This window comes from Pholcus phalangioides, unplaced genomic scaffold (genome assembly GCF_987345545.1).
Source record: "Pholcus phalangioides strain wild (caught in Gottingen) unplaced genomic scaffold, Ppha-v1.0 ptg000009l_1, whole genome shotgun sequence".
Lineage (NCBI taxonomy): Eukaryota > Metazoa > Arthropoda > Arachnida > Araneae > Pholcidae > Pholcus > Pholcus phalangioides.
The window spans coordinates 21,678,395-21,696,458 of NW_028301602.1; the positions used below are offsets into that span (position 1 = coordinate 21,678,395).

Consider the following 18,064-nt stretch of genomic DNA (forward strand, 5'->3'; position numbering starts at 1 on the left):
TGAGCTTGAGCCCTTTGTTTCTCTCTGTGGCCAAGCGCCAGGTCCTGAACCACGTTTTCCCTCATTGGCTTGTTGGCTCGCAGGTCCTGGACCACGCGTCTTCCCTCGTTGGCTTGTTGGCTGAGGTGAGCCTCTGCCGTGGCCAGGCCAGTTCCTGGACCACGCGTCTTTCCTTGTTGGCTCGGATGAGCCCTCCGCCGTGACCAGGTCAGGTCCTGGACCACGCTTCTTCCCTCATGGGCTTGTTGACTCAGGTGAGCCTCCGCCGTGGCCAGGCCAGGTCCTGGGCCAAGCGTCTTCCCTCGTTGGCTGATCAAAGGGATCATTGGTTTTGAAATAACTTCACGTATTAGCCCCATTTCTCGGTAGAGAAATGATGAAATAAACTAACTTGTTATATACACAGAATGGCCAGTTTCATTCAAAAGAATGAACTTAGAATTGCCAACGCATGAATTTTTTTGCTAAACCCCCACTTATAGATCTGGGGGGGGGGGGGGAAACGACTATTCAAATATTTAAACTTTGCAACGTTTTCGGAACGGACATCTGTATCAAACGGTTTCTTACAATGGATTGCCGGGACCTACATTTTTTAAACATTTTTGAGATTAGAAGTTATGAAAAGTTAAAAGTTGAAGAATTATCTACTACACTGAACCATTCAAAAACCGTTCATTCATTCCTCTGAAGAATTTCTGATAAACTGGTTTACATTTATCGAATTATTCATGTTGTCAGAGTTGTGATTAGTTCGGGTTCTTGCTGGTGCTGTCATCTTCTTTCCTATTTCGAAGTGAATATGGTAAATGCTTGAATCTTCATGTAATGCGAGCATCATGTTAAAGCAATACAAGATTCATCGAAAGACTGGTTATTTGTGGAGATGAAGATTACAAAGAAGAAAATTCATCACTGCCCCCCACGGGGACTCGAACCTTGAGATCTCTCGCTTGCCGGACGAGTGCTCTACCATCTAAGCTATGGAAGCAGATAGAACATTTCAACCTTGGAGCGAAATATATATATGTTGAAAGGCACCTTACATGGACGGCGTCAACAATCAACTAATAGCTCGTGAATGACAAAGGCCAACCAGATGGCCACAAATAACCAGTCTTTCGATGAATCTTGTATTGACAAGTGGAGAGGACGTTTCTATATGCATCATGTTAAAGGTCTGCCTGGTCATTGCAGACTGAGTTTTGCAAATGGGACACCATCTAGCATTCGAGCGCCTTGAACTTGGAAAATCGCAGTAAACCAACTTTAGCCACCCAAGGGGTTCGAACGAGGATCTATCACCATGACAGTCCAGCACAGAATCACCTACTGGAAAACGTAAGAGTGAACATCCTATTAAGAATTACATGCTATCATGAAGCATTGGCAATGAAAATAATCAATATAATATCAACTGCAGCATTTGAACAATTTCTTTTATCTAAAAATTCATCACTTTTTGTTCATTTTATTATTTGCCAATAGTAGTTTCGATTTGACAAAGACTTCGTTCAGCCCTCTGTCATAGATTGACATTTCCTATTCGTATTTATATGAATAGATTGTGATTTTCACGTCCAACTGATTTGAAATTCAAATCGATAGCCTACTCTCCTCCATGCTTTTTTTGGAAAAAAGGATTTTCCCCCACAATTAAAGGTTTCACCTGTTTACGGAATTTTCTGCCAAATACGTATCTTTATGTAATTTATTCGCAATGTTAGAGGTAGCTTTATACCGTTCGTCTCAAAAGTTTAGACACCATAGATTTTTAACTGGTCCTTGTTTTCAATTTCTATTTCATTCTTGTTTTTTTGCTAGTAATCAGAATGCAAAAACATATTCTGAAATTTAGTCATTGCCGGGGTAAAATAAGTTTTGGCTTTTTTAAACTCAGAATTTTGAAAAATAGTTGTCTTAAAAGTTTAGAAAAACTGCCAGTTATATGCAAATTTCGAAGATTACGTCCACAGGGCGGATCAGAGACGTGATAATCCAATCACTCCTGCCGGAATAGTTTTCCTGGCCCCTCTATTGACAGACCCTCTATAAAAGTTGAGCTAATTTTTTTGAGAACAAAAAAATAAATAAATAAAATAAATAAATAAATCACTCTGTGAGAATAACTATTTTTGCAAACCGCATTCAAATTCCAATTCCTTCATTTCTTATCAAATTTTTAACAATTTAAGGACTTGTGGGACATCCCGTATTTACTTAGAAGTTACGTAATTTTAGGATGCGAATAATTTTCTCTAGTAACTTATTTTATTCGTAAATAAAGTACCATGGTAAGATAACATTAGGATAACATCGTTCGAAATTCCGATCAATCCGAGCATTTTATGGAATTCTTATTCAATCGCAAAGTGTAGGGATGTGAATTCGAACTCATATGCGTATGAAAGATACAACAATATATATATATTTCCTTGTAAAAATACGTATTAATCCGATAAAAGCACAGATAAAACTATTTCAAGATGCCAGAAAAAGAGATCGTGAGAAATTTTTCCACTTTTGTGAGAATGCCACGCTATTCACCCAGATTCACTCATATATTCACTCCTTCTACGCATGAGATAAAATAACTGAATATAAATAATCTCTACGAGACTTAATATTATGTGTGGGTGGGAGATTGCCGAGTTTCCTATAGCAAATGCTGTTTTTACGTAACGAGCAACGAGATATTTCTTAGGATACCAGATTTTATCTCTCGAATATTAACAGAAAAAGCATCGTATTACTATCTTTTTTTCCGCCTATTGCGAATATTATGTCCCGGAGACGACACAACACTTTAATTAAACTAAACGTTCCAATGATGGTGGCGCATCTTCACGAAGAATGCTGCTAAAATAATAACATTGTATACCAAAGAAAAAAAAAATATTCCAAGAATAAACGTTAAAGCATTCGTGACCATCGTTGCTATATTTTTATTACGTGTAGCTGAGATATTACAAGCATGGATTGCATAAATTTCATTTAGTCCCTGGAATGTTTTTTTGCGAATCTCTTAATTGAAGTTTGTATCCCTTCTTGGAATGCAGTTACTTTGCTTTAATATACAGGAATAGCAATTTTCCTTTTTTATATGAAAAGATATGTTATTACTGCATACGAAAACGAAATATATTTGTTGATAGTTATCATCAAGAAGAGCTTAATTGAATTTGTTTGTCTTCGGTGACATTTTTAGCTAGCGATTGGCTCTCCATTATGGTTTAGGATAGCGTTAGACAAATAAAGATGATTAAATCTCACTTTTGCTCTCTTTTAGATTTGTGAAAAAAGTATTGACCATTAAAGGAAAAGCAATTGTGAAAATTATGGACGATGTGAAATAGAGATAGTGACACCTCTTACCTAAAATAAAAAAAGGATATAGGCTACACATAATGACGAACAAATCCAGAACGTGTTAGGATGACACCAAATTCCTCAGAAAGCGATGCAAATCTGCTTTAACCCGTTAGTTGCTGGAATAATCGGATACTATTTTCTCTCACAACGGCATCGTAAAAACAAAAATTCATTTTCTTAGTTGTCTTTTGTGAAAGATAGATATCACCCAAACTCATACTTCGTAAATATAATGAAATTTAACTAAGGCCGGGATTACACTATAAAAGTTTTATAAAAGTTCGTTCATAAAACTTGAAAAATGCAACCAATAGGCGGATCAGTTACGTTCGCTCGAATGTAACGAATGTAACAGATCTGTTTATTGGTTACATTTTTCAAGTTTTATAAAATAATTTTTATCAAAGTTTTATAGTGTAATACCAGCCTAAGGCGGATACTGTACATGGCACGGAAACCTGTCTCCGGCAGAATCAAAAAATAGTCCCATCTTGTGCGCGTCATAAAATTGCATGGTACTTTCATGTGTAGCTTTATAAAATGGAAGTCTGTCTAAAATTGAATATTATTACAGTCTGTTGACGTTCCGTTTCGTGCAATTTTCACTATATAATACAATGAAAAAAAAAGGTTTGATACATACAAATAGAGAATTTTGGTTCGAACTCACAATAACCAACAAAATAGTGATTTAGCCGCAGGCAATTTATACCACTATTCAACAATACATACCGCCATATACTTTGCCTCATTTGAGGTAACGGAAGTGAGGTGCTTTGCATCAGTCCGGGGTCGTGAGAGGTTCTATCTATCCACCGCCATATACAGTATAAACAAATCTGTTAGAGAATAAGAAATAACAAAATATGGAATATATGCGTACGCCATCTATACATTATTTTGTTTTAAGAACTTCATGTTAAAAGAAAATTCAGATCATCACAGGATGATTCAGCAGGTTACTTCGCTGATCACCTGTGGATGATAAGAGCACTCTAAGGGTTACGTTATATTGCAATATTTCCATTGGTAATAAAATTATTTCAACAATTCAGGGCTCTCTAGCTATTTGGATAGTGTCAAGTTTATGACCCTGTGACCCTTGGGCAAAACACATTTGTCGCCCTTCACCCGTTCTGGAGTAATATTCTTGAACGCCCATCTCGAACTTGTCACTTTCGGCTATAGGTAACTTAACCTACCGCAAATACGCGTTTTGTAACCCTACAGATCTATATTAAACGCATCGCATCTACAAATTATACCAACGGGTTCATTGTGAATGGTATTTAAAATAGTTGCGCACCGTTTGACAAATCCGATCTATCTCCATTTCACCATGTAAGACGATAGCATCTGAAATATAATTTGGGTATTTAATACTGTATATGTGAATATATTTTAAGCTATCAGCACTTCTCAATTTCATTCCAATAAACGGACGAAACATCGGGAACATTCCGGAATTCGATATTAGTTTTCAAATTTATTGGGAAAAATATCTCCAAGACATTATTATACACACTGCATGTATTTCTGTATTCCGTTTGGTTACGCCACTGACGCATACATGGAATGGTTGCCGCGAGATTTTGCATGAAATGACGAGCAAAAGGTATCCTGGGTAATCTTTTAATGGAAGTAGAATATTTTCCTATGCAAATTTAACAACGTAACGTTGTGTTACACCGTTGAGATACACCAATGTTTCGCAGTCCTCTTTGTTTGTGAACTACCTAGCGTTGACTCGCGCTGTCATTGTACGACTAAGATTTATTAATGCATGATAACGGGAGTCTCCTCAAAAAACTTCCGAAAAGACTTTATCACCGGTTGCGTCTCGGTGAAATAATAATATGGCGAAAGAGTTTTCTACAAAAACATATAAATAAGCAATTAACTTATTTGGGAGAAAATTCAGTAGCAAACAATCACCAACCGAGTCACACAGGAGATATATTATTCAGCATTAAATTCTGAATAAACGTTTTTAATGCTTATGCTGGAATATATACATATAAGAGAAAGGGGAATGTTTAGTGTCTATACGGCATATAGAAAACAGAAAAATCTATTCATGGTTACTCGACTCTGAAATAACAATCTTAAGAGACTCTTTTGAACGAGATTTTTCGTAGCGAAATGGATTTTCTAACGTGAATGGGAAAAATATGAAAATCATTTGAAACAAAATAATGAAAAAAAAGTTACGTATCCATAAATTATTTTTCTCGTGTATATAGTATAAGTGACTTTTTTTTACACTGGTTATTATAGATAATATCTTAATCTTTTAACATGATCAGAAATCCCCAGAAACTATGCTCTAGTAGGAATATATTTGACCCTTTCACTACCACATTATAAAAAAATGAAATAATTATCATAAACATTTTTTGGTAAGTCATTTCAGTTCTAATTTGATCATTTTTGTCACACCACGGTCATTTTCTGCACACGAGGGATAATTAGACCGGGGCCTACAATTTATTGCCGATTCCGAACGGCAGCCTTTTACTTTTTACTCACCGAGAGGTTGAACCGTTAACCCCTGTATGGGAGACTCCCTCTGATAGCAATTTTTATCTGTAGTCATGTCGCCATGGTTCTGACGAGGACGAACCGGGTATTGAACTCGCGACACCTCTAAATATCCATTGGTACTTTAGGCGAGTATCTTATCGACAGGGCACCCTTAGTTCTGATTAAAGATTGAAAAAAAAAATTCATTATTTAGTACACAATAAGTTACCTGGTACCTGAAAGTTTCGTCAGCATTATACACTTACAATAAAAATGAAGATTACCAATTCAAATATGTTGTACAATACATAACACTTTTGTGTGATGCGATTAATACAGTCGAACTTTGTTTATTCGCAGTCAAAAGTCACTGGGAAAAAGTTAGAATTATCCAAAATTCAAATCCTGGATCTTTGAAATGAATACATATTGCAGCTTAATCATCAACATTCACATAGGATAATAATTATCTATTATTACCATCAATTATGAAACTGTTTCTTAAATTTTAATAATAATAGTGATAATAAGTTGTCTTAGCTGCTATATTATTTCGCTGTTCTGGAATCAGCAACACTGCAGAAATTCGTGACCGAACTCAAAGTCTGATTTACGGAAACAGTTCATGATCCCGTTATGAAACGGTTTCCCCGATTTTGCTTATTATTCTTATGCTATCAAGAAATATACGGGGTGATTATAAAAAAACTATCCCAACATATGAGCCCCTAACTATCATACCATTCACAGAAACAGAATGAAATTTTGTCATAACGTATTTTGATGTATGCGCTAAAGAATGATATGGGAAACAACAGTGTCACTCTAACAGTTACGGTTACAGTGAGAAAATTTCGAAAATATCAAATGGCAACACCAAGTTTTTTGTATTGGAATGCGATCTCCATACTGAAAAACACTAAATAGCGTTTGAATGGCACCTGTAGCACGAAAACCCCCGGAGCTAGGCAAGGAAAAAGTGAAAAGGACTTTGCCGTGCACCAGAGCATTAATGTTCGTTTCATTCGTCACACCGTTTCTTCGGCTGAGATCCCAGCCTGATTAGTCCTCCACAAGGTCATGTGGAAAATTTGTGAAACACAATAAAATGCTTTATTTTATGCTGCTTCTCTGTCCTTATTGGTTGTCCTCACTTTTAGCCTATCTACCGCCGGTGATTTTCATGCTACAGTTGCCGTTCGAACGCTATTTAGGGTTTTTCACAATGGAGATCGCATTCCAATACAAAAAACTTGGCGTTGCCATTTGATATTTTCGAAATTTTCTCACTGTAACCGTAACTGTTATAGTGACACTGTTGTTTTCCATATCATTCTTGAGCGCATACATCAAAATACCTTATGCCAAAATTTCATTCAGTTTCTGTGAATGGTATGATAGTTAGGGGCCCATATGTCGGGATAGTTTTTTTTTAATCACCCTGTACTTTCATTAAGGCATAACTCAAGCTGAACTTTCCGATACTTTCCATATTCCTAATGACGACAAAAAGATACAGATTTTGAATCTTACACTTTGATCTATAGGTTGAAGAGCATAATCGATATATCAAGTGGTATACACAGTCTCTCGATGCACTCCAGCTGAAGAATGTTAAAATTGAGCTTTTTCTCAAAAAAGAGCAGGGAAAAAAACACAATTTTCAAACTTTGATTAGTCTTTAAAAAATTGTTGTTTAACAACTTGGTCAGAAAAAAAGCAAAGTCTGGCTTCTCGTAGAATTTTTCCAAACTAAATTTGCTCACTCAAAAATCATGTTTTATCTCCAACTTCGAAGTTTTATGAGATGCAGTTTTAAATGTTTTAAATAAACCGCCGTCGTTTAGTTTCTTCCAAGGAATATTTGAAAAAACTACTTGGGAAAGATTTTTTTTTTTTTAAATTTCGGAAAAATTACTGGATGGAGCAATAGTTGAAGCAGAGCAGTCTTTAGGGTTGTGCGACAGATGCGGTCGCACCGGGTCCCGCACTTATCGTAATAGAAGAGAAAAAATATACATGTAGTGAAACTTCGCTACAACGATACTCCATATATCGATAAATCCCTTTAAAACGATATTTTCAGGTCTTGTTTGGAAATGCCTACACTCTAATGTTGAATTGCTGCATATCGATACAACGATAATCCCTCTGGAACGACATATTTTCTTAGAGCGCAGAGTGCCGTTATATCGAGGCCGTTATATTTTACTCAATTATTGGATTTCTATTTCTCATTATTTTGAATTTTCATCCATCTCGATTTTGGGTTACATTTTTTTCCTCTTATTAATTCTAAATTTTCCTCTCTGCCAAATCTAGGGGATCTTTTTTCCTCTCGTTAGTTCTGAATTTTCTTTCCTCTTAGTCTTTTTTCTCATTATATCTGAATTTTATTAATTCGGGAATTTTGTTCATTCTGGGTTTTTCTCTCATTAATTTTGAATTTCTGTCAATTCTGCAATTTTTCTCGAATTAATTCTGAATTTTCACCAATTCTATGATTTTCTCTCTCATTAATTCTGAACTTTCATCAGTTCGGGTATTTTTTCATTGATTGACTTTAAATTTTCACTGTTAAATAGGTATTTTTCACCATTCCTGTATATTTTGTGGTAATGCATATACCTTTGTATGCCGACTTCTCTTTCTCACAAAATATATGAAATCTTGGCTAAGGGGGGCCCGAAATTATTTTCGCACCGGGCTCCGCTTCTGTTAAGGGCGGCTCTGATTTGTGAAGAAAGCTTGTCACAAAGCAGACGTCTAGTTTCTGTTATCTCTTTTATTTATTGTTTCCCATGCTGAATTGTAGTGTTGCCGACCATGAAATCGGTTTGTGCCGGAAGTTTTATCACATACATCGTGCAGGTAACAGGGCGTATGGAATTTCACTGCCGAACCGTTGATCCTAGACGCATTATTCCAATTAGAGAAAGTATCCATATAATATGTATTACTCATATATGTCATTCATGTTGCAAGGGGTTGTATAGTTATTAAAATAAAAATGTTAGTATTTTATACGGACACCCTGTGCTCAGAACCCAGTTAGAAAGTTGTTTACCGGTCACTTCTGATGCCAACAAAAAACATTCCACGTTTGTAAGTGCAATATTCGTTGAGATTTTTGAATTCGAAAAACAAGGGAAAGTTTAAAAAAAAAACAACAGTGTTAAAAAAATGAGGGTAAAACGGATTTAACGCGTTTTTTTTTCTGAAAGAGCGAGAAAAAAACGCACAGAATTATACGCAGAGTATAAATGATACAAAAAGTTTTTTTTTTCCAAAAAAAAAGTATTTCCCCCCCCCCCTTACTTGAAACCTGTACACGTCATGGCAGATGTTTTTGTATCATAGTGAGGGGAATAAAAGCAGTGGGTGGAGTCAATTTCATTGTTTGGGGGAAAGCAGTTTCTCAATTATACAAATGTGACAGTTATAATGTGCATCAGGGAAATTTAAAAAACCGCTTAAAGGGTTAAGATACTCCAGTGAATTTTAACTTGTAATTTTTAATGCAAAAATTAAAATTGTAACTTTTGCACTAATACATTTCTGATGGTCATTCTATTTGTATTTGAGTTTTTTTTTTTTCAACTTTTCGTACGTTGGGAGCTTTTTCTTTTTGTCCCGTTTTACGCATCGTATATTCTTAGGATAACATCACGATCAACGCGAAGGGAGCTTTATACGCCACTGAAGGTGTTATGCTAACGTACGTGATTTTATTTAAGTGTAGTATAAGAGAATAGCGAAGAATCTTGGATTGATCTCGTTCTTTTTTTTATGCACATATAAGAGCATTGAGGGATCAGGAGAAAATTGGAAACTCCATCGTCTATTTATGGAAATGTCAAAGAGGCAGACTGTTGCGCTCTCTGTATATCTTTCTGTCTCTAGAGGTGATCATAATCCAAAGACATGCGAAATGTACATCAGTTACTGGACGAGAGACGTCACTAAAAGGCATTGGCTTTGTTTTCTATCGACAACGACGAAATTTTTTGAAAAATATATTTTATAGTTTTTTGACGAATAAAATATAAAATAGCGGTGAGTATTCGAACGATTTGTTTACGGTAAAAATTTTCTACATAACAGGTCCTTTGAGTCTTTTATTATGACATTGGATAGGGAGTGATTATATTAAGGGGGTCTCCTACCGTTTAACATGGTGAAAAACTTTCTGATGTAGAAATATTTCTAAAAATGTAATTTTATCCATTGATTTATTTCGAATTTCTACCATATATATTTGATTGTGTGTACGCTATCTTATGCCAGTACAAAATTTTATCTAAGCTTATTTTTTCACAAATTTATAGAAAGCATTGAAAATAGCTTGTGCGCAACATAAAATTGCTTGACATTAGTGCAATTGAATAAAAAATGATTCAAAATAAAGGAAACTGTTCAGTTCATAAAAGATGAAAACTATTCAACTTTTTTATTGACTCAATCTTATTCAAAAAGAAATTTTAAGAAAGCATTTTTATGAATCGCGCGATTTTATTATTTTTTTCATCATTTTTACGATCTGAAAAATTCCTTTCTTTGAGTTAATTTTTATTTAATTTCATTGTTATCATGTTATTTTATCATGCGCAAACTATTTTTAACGCGGTTTTTTTTAACAATTTAGTAAAAAGTTAGGTATTTTCGAGATGTGTAAAATTTTGTAGGATGCAATACACAATCAAATCATGTAAATTAAATATATTTTAAATAAATCAATATAAATAAATAATTCTACGTAAGAAAATTTTTTTGCCAAAGTAATTTTAAAAAAAGGAGACTCCCTTGAGGTAGGGGACACCTTAACAGTATTTTTTGCACTTTTTTTTTGGCAAACTTGACTTGGGGGCTTGGCGCACGATCTTTGCTTTTCTATGGGAAAAATTCCTACCTTTAAGGAATATTTGAAAATTTTCTACTCTATTTTCCCCTCTATTTTTTTCTCAAATTTTGTGGATATTTTTACACAATTTAACGAGAGCTTTTAGGATTTTAGTTGATGACTATTTTTTTTCGAATTTTATTTTAATTTCAACAAGCAATTTTTTTCAAAAATCATTCAAATTTACACCTTATAATTTTTTTTAAATCAGTCGAGAAAAAAAAAAGTATCGTTGAAGTCCCGTTAAAACATGTACCATCTTAATGCTGAGAGGTACACACAAAGTTTCAAGACAAATAGTATTTATAAAAAAATGTTCATTATCTATCATAAAAAATAATTTGAGAAAAGAGAATTTTAATGGATATCATTAGCATATACAATGACACTCTCTCTCTGACAGCAGTTTATATGAGAATGTTTTCAAAATACCTTCAATGTGCAGGTAGAACAAAAACTCGAACACAGTAAGACGCACAAAATTTTACAGTATTTAGTAAGAGAAGAATTTAAAAATACGTGTTTTTGTGAATTTGCATACACCAACCCCCCCCACCCCTAAAAAGAAAAAGAAATATCCAGTTTTTTTTCAAAGAAATTTTCATGTGTTTGTCATCTTCTTTGTAATCATGGATGCCGTTAATTTGCATAGCTTCGCAACTAACAAGTGCAAGTATAAATATTTTATTTTTTTTATGGAATTATTCAAATCATTGCAGATAAGCTTCGTGATTCTGCTGTTTTTGTCGGGTTTGAATTTAAATTGAGAGTTTAGTTTTTTTTATAACGGATAGAATATTTTGCATTCAAGGAAAAATTGGAAATTTTTTGGTAGCTTACCGTATGCTCCCGCGTTTACCATCCAAAATCCCGTAGTTTCCATATCAGGACAGGGTGCGCAACCTCTGGCGGAATGCGGCCCGAAAAGAGTGCTTTGAAAGGAAATCTGTGGTGTTTGGTCAGAACATTATATCTCCAAAAAATGACCTTTTGATCTAATCTAAGTCTTGCTAATTATAACTAATTAGATGTGAGGTAAATGCACAAATACGTGCGTACGGCTGAACAACATGCTGATGTATGATATTTTCATTTGTATTTGTGTGTGCTTTATTTTTGATTTTTAAATTCCAATGAAAATGAATATATCTGAAAAATCGGATTTTGGAGTTATATCATGTTCTGACCAAACACCACAGAAATATTAATCCCCATCCTGCAATTGGATAAGTACATAAGCTGGCGGTCCACGATAATGTTGGCCATCTCGCTTATCTTGCCCGCCTACTAAAACACTGAGCACTTTTAATATAAGGTGTTTTTTTATCGTATAAGAATTTCCATTCTCGATCGTCCACAAATCCAGTCTCGTGAACTACGATCGAGTCAATTCACCAAAGATATTCCCATGAAGTCAGAAACGGCTAGTGTCTATTACAGTGGTTCCCAATCGTTCATTCTTCATGTATGTTTGCAAATGCTTAGAAGGATTAAATACACCCTGGAGATGTGTGCGAAGGCGGCTTGCATACCCCCTGGAAATTCGTAAGAAGATCGCGTACCCCGTGCAAATGCCTAAGGGGCTTGCATATCTCCTGGAAATGCATAATTCAGTATCCCCACGTCCTTCAACTTTCCGGGTGAAGGCCCTAGACCACTAGACTGCAAAGGCAACAAATTTCTCGATCTTTCCTTGGAGCTTGTGTGCACTGAAAAGGACCGTACATGGATGGCCGGACCTGACTCACACAAAGCTCATAACTGCTGACGCTGAGTTCAGTGCACACGAGTTCCGTGGAAAAATTGCGAAATACGTTGCCTTTGTAGTCTAGTGGTCTAGAACGTTCATCCGTTAAGTGAAAGGACGTGGGTTCGATTGCAGTTCAATTTTCTCTTTCCAAAAAATGCATCTTCGCAACAACCAGTTGTTAAAAACCTTTGTATTATTACGTTTTACCACAAATACTGATTATTTTTGGAGAACACCCGAACGACCCGTCTCATACCCAAGGATGGAACCACTAGTCTAGCACATTTGTTCAACATGTGCTGCATTCATCTTTTATGTAGTGTTAGAGGAAAAGCGAAGAATTCTTTTGGATTGACATCCTTTTGGATTTAATGCAGGGTGCATAGCAAACGGGGCGTGTCACATTTTACTGGCGAACCATTGGTCATAGAAGAATACTTCCAGATACAAAAAGTATCCAAATAACGTGTGGTACTCAGATATATTATTCATGTTGCAAAGTGTTGCATAGTTATTAAAATAAAAATGCTAACTCTAACTTTTATACCATCCCCGAGTGTACAAAAGCACCTAGTAAGAAAGTTGTTGCCTCTCTCTGTCTCTTCTAATGCCAACTAAAAACATTTCACGCGTTTCTAGGTGCAATATTCACTGAGATAATCGAATTTGTCGGGAAAAACAGCATTGAGTGCGGGAGAACCGTTTTCAGGGCTGCCGATAAGGGCTGCCTCATGAGACGCTAGCTCCGGTACTAGCTAACGTCATGCGTGACGCTCCAGCAGAATCAAGAGTGCGTCCGCTTTGCTGCCCTGTTTATTACGATAGTTTGCAATCGCTGTACTGCTTATTTTATTGAATCCTTTCCAAAGTTATCTTTTCGATTATTGTCATTAGTACTTTTATATTTATTGGCTTGCTTCGCCCAACCACTTAAACATTTAAAATAAGAAATTTTGCATTTTCTTAGAAGGGAACTTCCACTTAGAATATTTTTTTCTCGGATCCATTTCAATTGTATCACGTGCGCCAACTCTTATTGGGTTGATTGTAAGCCAACTCGAGGTAGATAATTTTAACTATCTTTCGAACTTTCTGTAATTTTTAATTATCACTTTTTATTTTAATTTGAATTAGCTGTAGCCTTTATAGAAACTTGGGCTTCGTTATTACCATTACAACTGCAACATAGAAACATGGGAAATAAATATAAAAAAAATAAACCCTAATATAAAATGTTTGAAGTTACTACTATTATTATTTTCAATGCTAATATCAAAAGACACGTTAATTACTTACCAACCCTATTTCATAGAGATTTTATCCATTTCTTTGCTTTTTTTCATTTCTTTCAGAATGCACTTTTTATCCCTATTTAAATTTTTAATTCCAGCAGAAGTCCTTATCCGAGAATAAATGTGGATAGCTTGTGGGGGCATGTATATCAGGGAACTCCTTCGTTAGTGTTGCTCTCAACTCGTTGATAGCACTTTTTCTATGGTTGAATATCTCACACTCACCATGCAGAGATTTAAAAATCTTTTTCGAAGCTATATCAAGCTTTCTTCTCCATGTCTCTGACGGCACTGAAATTCACAAAGGATAAAGTATTTATCCAAGAGAAATGTATCCGAGAATTTTTCTTTCACGTTGCAATCGGATAACAACTCATATGTATTTATTTCTGATTTACCCAAGTATCACAAAATATATATTCGAATATATATTATACGATATATGTGTATATCGTATAATATACATATATATATATATACCTACATAATATACATATATATATATATATATACCTACATAATATACATATATATATATATATATACCTACATAATATACATATATATATATATATATACCTACATAATATACATATATATATATATACCTACATAATATACATATATATCTACATAATATACATATATACCTACATAATATACATATATATATATACGTCGTAGCGAACAGTCAGACATTCGTAAAATTAGAGTATCATTTACCCTAGAGTAACATAAAAAGATTACAAGTGTATTTTTGATATTAAAACAAAACCATAAACGAGAAATCACTCACTTGAAATAGTAGAATAAGCAGCTAAAGTTTAAAATAATCCTTTCCAATACAGTACGTCTCCTCTTTGTTCTGATGTCGTCAGCTACAAAGTGCTTGAGCAGTGACGTGACGGAGTAGCTCCGAGATCACGCCCATCTGAACCAAAGCGGCGAACGCGTTCATAAAGATATGTAAAAACCCTTACCATATAGCCCGCTATTAGAGCTGTTTCCCCCCCCCCCAAGTTTTCTCCGTTTTGTGAATTCGAATATCTCAGCGAAAATTTCATTTGGAAACGTGGATTTTTTTTTTGGCAATTAAAACAGACAGGGCAAAAAATTTGTAATTTGGTCTGGGGGCACACGGGGACTGTGTAAAAAGTTAATATTTTTATTTTAATATCTATACAACCCCTTGCAATATGAATGGTATTATCTGAGTACAACACGTTATTTGGACCTTTTTATAATTGGAAGTATGCCTGTAGGAGCAACGGTTCGCCAGTAAAATGTCATACGCCCTGTTACCTATGCACCCTGTATATACTCATTTAATTTTTAGAATTAATTATTTAATTAACACATTTACCCAGTGTTTTTATATTACGGTGTTGCGCTAAGAAATAGTATAACTATTTTTTCGTTGTTTGAAATCTGAAATTTACATGATCCTTAGCTATAATTGTTACCGGATTTGTTAAGGTACAAGTTAAAACGCTGTTTACCTGAGAATACGCAAACGAATTTGAAACCCGGTAAAACAACTCCCATGATCCTCATTTCCTCGCCATCATTTATTGACTTTTACCCAACAACAATGGACCTTCAACTACACCGTAACTGACATTTCCATGGTTTACAATTACTAACGCGATACAGGGAACAAAGGGATGAATTATATAGAACGGAAGATGTCCCGGAAAGGGATATTACAAGGAGGAAATACACTGTCTGAGGAAAAGAACGGGAATTCCAGTGGAAATGCCGTTGACATGTGAGCGTAAAGGTAGTAAAAGGCTAAACTCGACTTGCGACGGTGTTTGTTTGCCTACAGCAAACATCAGCCGGAGAATTGCAACGTCTCGCGGTGGATGGAGAACGAGAGTGAAAATCATTCCGTAAGAGAGTTCTCTTCCCGAATAATGCCGAAAGAATTCATCCAGGAATGAAGCAAGATTGTTCTTCAAGAAGAAAAGGAAGAATGGAATCTCCTACGATATACATATATATGTCGTAGCAAATAGACATTCGTAAAACTTGAGTCTCATTTACCCTGGAGATGGAAAATTCATTGCTTTATTCTCTCATGATATACCGTGTTCATCATTCTTGAAGTTCATTATTTTAAATACCGTAAACGCGGGCTACTCTGGCCCTGGGAGCTTTCTTTTGTCCAAAACGATAAAATAATAAAGCCTACTCTAATTACTGTATAAAACAATTTTTTGAACTAGTTTTTTTGCTAAGAAGCGGTACTAAGCAAGGGAACTGAGTACATCGGGTAGTACACGAATGGCCGGGTAGGAAGCAACACAATGGTGATTTTATATGATGTGATTGCACGTGGATTTTTCATCTACCAAACTTTCAGCTGTTGAGGTTGTAATCCCGATTTAGCAAGTTGGGTAGGTACCTAATTAGAAACACAATTTACGGCCGCATTCACCAGCACAGTTTAAACTACAATCGCAGGTTAAAGGATTAGCAGTCGACAAGGATTGGTCAAAATCCTCAATTTAACCAATTCGTTTCGATCTTCAATCCTTTCACCTACGATTGTAGTTTAAACCATATTGGTGAATACGGCCGTTAATGATTTTAACTGTGGTATGATTAAAAAGTTTCATTCAATCTCTAATTTTTTCCAAAAACGTTAATTGAAAACTTAATCTCCGGGAATCAAAAATACGCTTCACTTTGGCCCAATACTACAGCAATTGCCACCTTGCAAACTGTCCTTATGCAATTACATTTGTTGAAATAAACCAAAGGTAAGCTACAAATAACTATAAAGTACCTCAAAGCATCATTTAAAATAAACTTGAAAATACATTCTTTAAAAAACCAGGTCATACCCGTTTTCAGTGCCGGGAAAGAACTAGAATTTACTAGTCACGTTGCCAAAATGCGTGATTATGGGCCTAGTAATTAAGCCTCCAAAGCTTGTTAAAAAAGAGAAGATTTTGTATTATTTTATCAAATAAAGATATTTAAGTAAATATTTAAAAAAAAAACCGGTGTAAATATATTGCTATTTTTATAATCATTACTAGTTAAAATGTATAAGCTTTGTTTCAAAAATTACACTTTTATTACGAGCCCAGGTTCAAAAAAATACCCCAGCCCTTCATTCGATGCTTTAAGACAGGGACAAGTGAAGGGAACCAATGTTACCCACATTTAAGTGTACCACATTTAAGTTAACTCCAAGAGACCGGAGAAATCACTTCGTTATAAAGGAATTCCAGGTTTTTGCATTCTTCCTATGTAAACTTATCTAGATGATTAGAAAAGTGTTCGTTAAAACGAGATTTCGGCTATAACGGTATTCGACTGTATTTTAGTTCAATACTTCTGTCCTACGAAAGACCTCAGCTACCTCCCTTTCTTCTCTCAAAGTGAAAAAAATATATTCCCAAGAAAAAAAAGAAAAATTGTTCTGGAAACCTAAAAAGAAAAAAGAGGACAAAATGGCAAATTCTCTAAAACGTAAGAGGACGCTTCAAATGGCATCAAAAAAGAGGACGTGTCCTCCTAAAGGAGGATGTCTATTAACCCTAAACATAAACTCTCTTAACTCACCATTGCCATATGGTGATAGATCAATTTGCAATTTTTGTGTGTGGTCTTCAATCACGCAACCATTGATTAACATTGATATAACTATAAATATAATTCAGACAAACACTGATTCAACAGTGTGAGGTAAAAAAAAAATAGTACTGTTATAACAAACAAGTACACCATTAATTTTTTAATTTATTTTTCGTTGCAATAGAATACTTCGTCTGTGTATAAACAGTCGAATCTCGTTTTAACGAACTCGTTTCTAATTCCCCCAGATAAGTTTACATAGGGACAATGCAAAAGTCCGGAATTCCTTTATTACGAAATTTCGTTATAACGAAGTGATTTCTCCGGTCTCTTGGAGTTCGTTATAACGGGATTCGACCGCACATCCATATACCTCTGTCAATACCTCCTAATGAAATCTTACCACAGAGATTAAATTTACAATGAATTAAATGAATTAAAATGAATTTAAATAAATAAATAAAACAAAAGGAAATAAATTTTAAAATAAATAACTAATAATTACAAAATAATATATTTTAAAGCAATAATAATTAAAGAAATAAATAAATTTTTTAAACAAGTTAAAGTTTAATGAACTACCTAATTGCCATGAGAAATGAACGAAATAATTTTAGATACATTCAGCCATGTCAAAAA

The 18,064-nt window shown here is 34.8% G+C and overlaps 1 long non-coding RNA gene across 1 annotated transcript; it reads right to left on the minus strand.

The window, feature by feature from the left end:
* Positions 1-1,088: 1,088 nt before the first annotated feature.
* On the minus strand, positions 1,089-13,888 carry LOC149082522 (uncharacterized). Its single transcript, XR_016193300.1, has 3 exons — positions 13,842-13,888; positions 4,105-4,211; positions 1,089-1,332 (listed from the first exon to the last, which is right to left on the minus strand). It is a non-coding gene; the product is annotated as an uncharacterized LOC149082522 (long non-coding RNA).
* Positions 13,889-18,064: the final 4,176 nt, after the last annotated feature.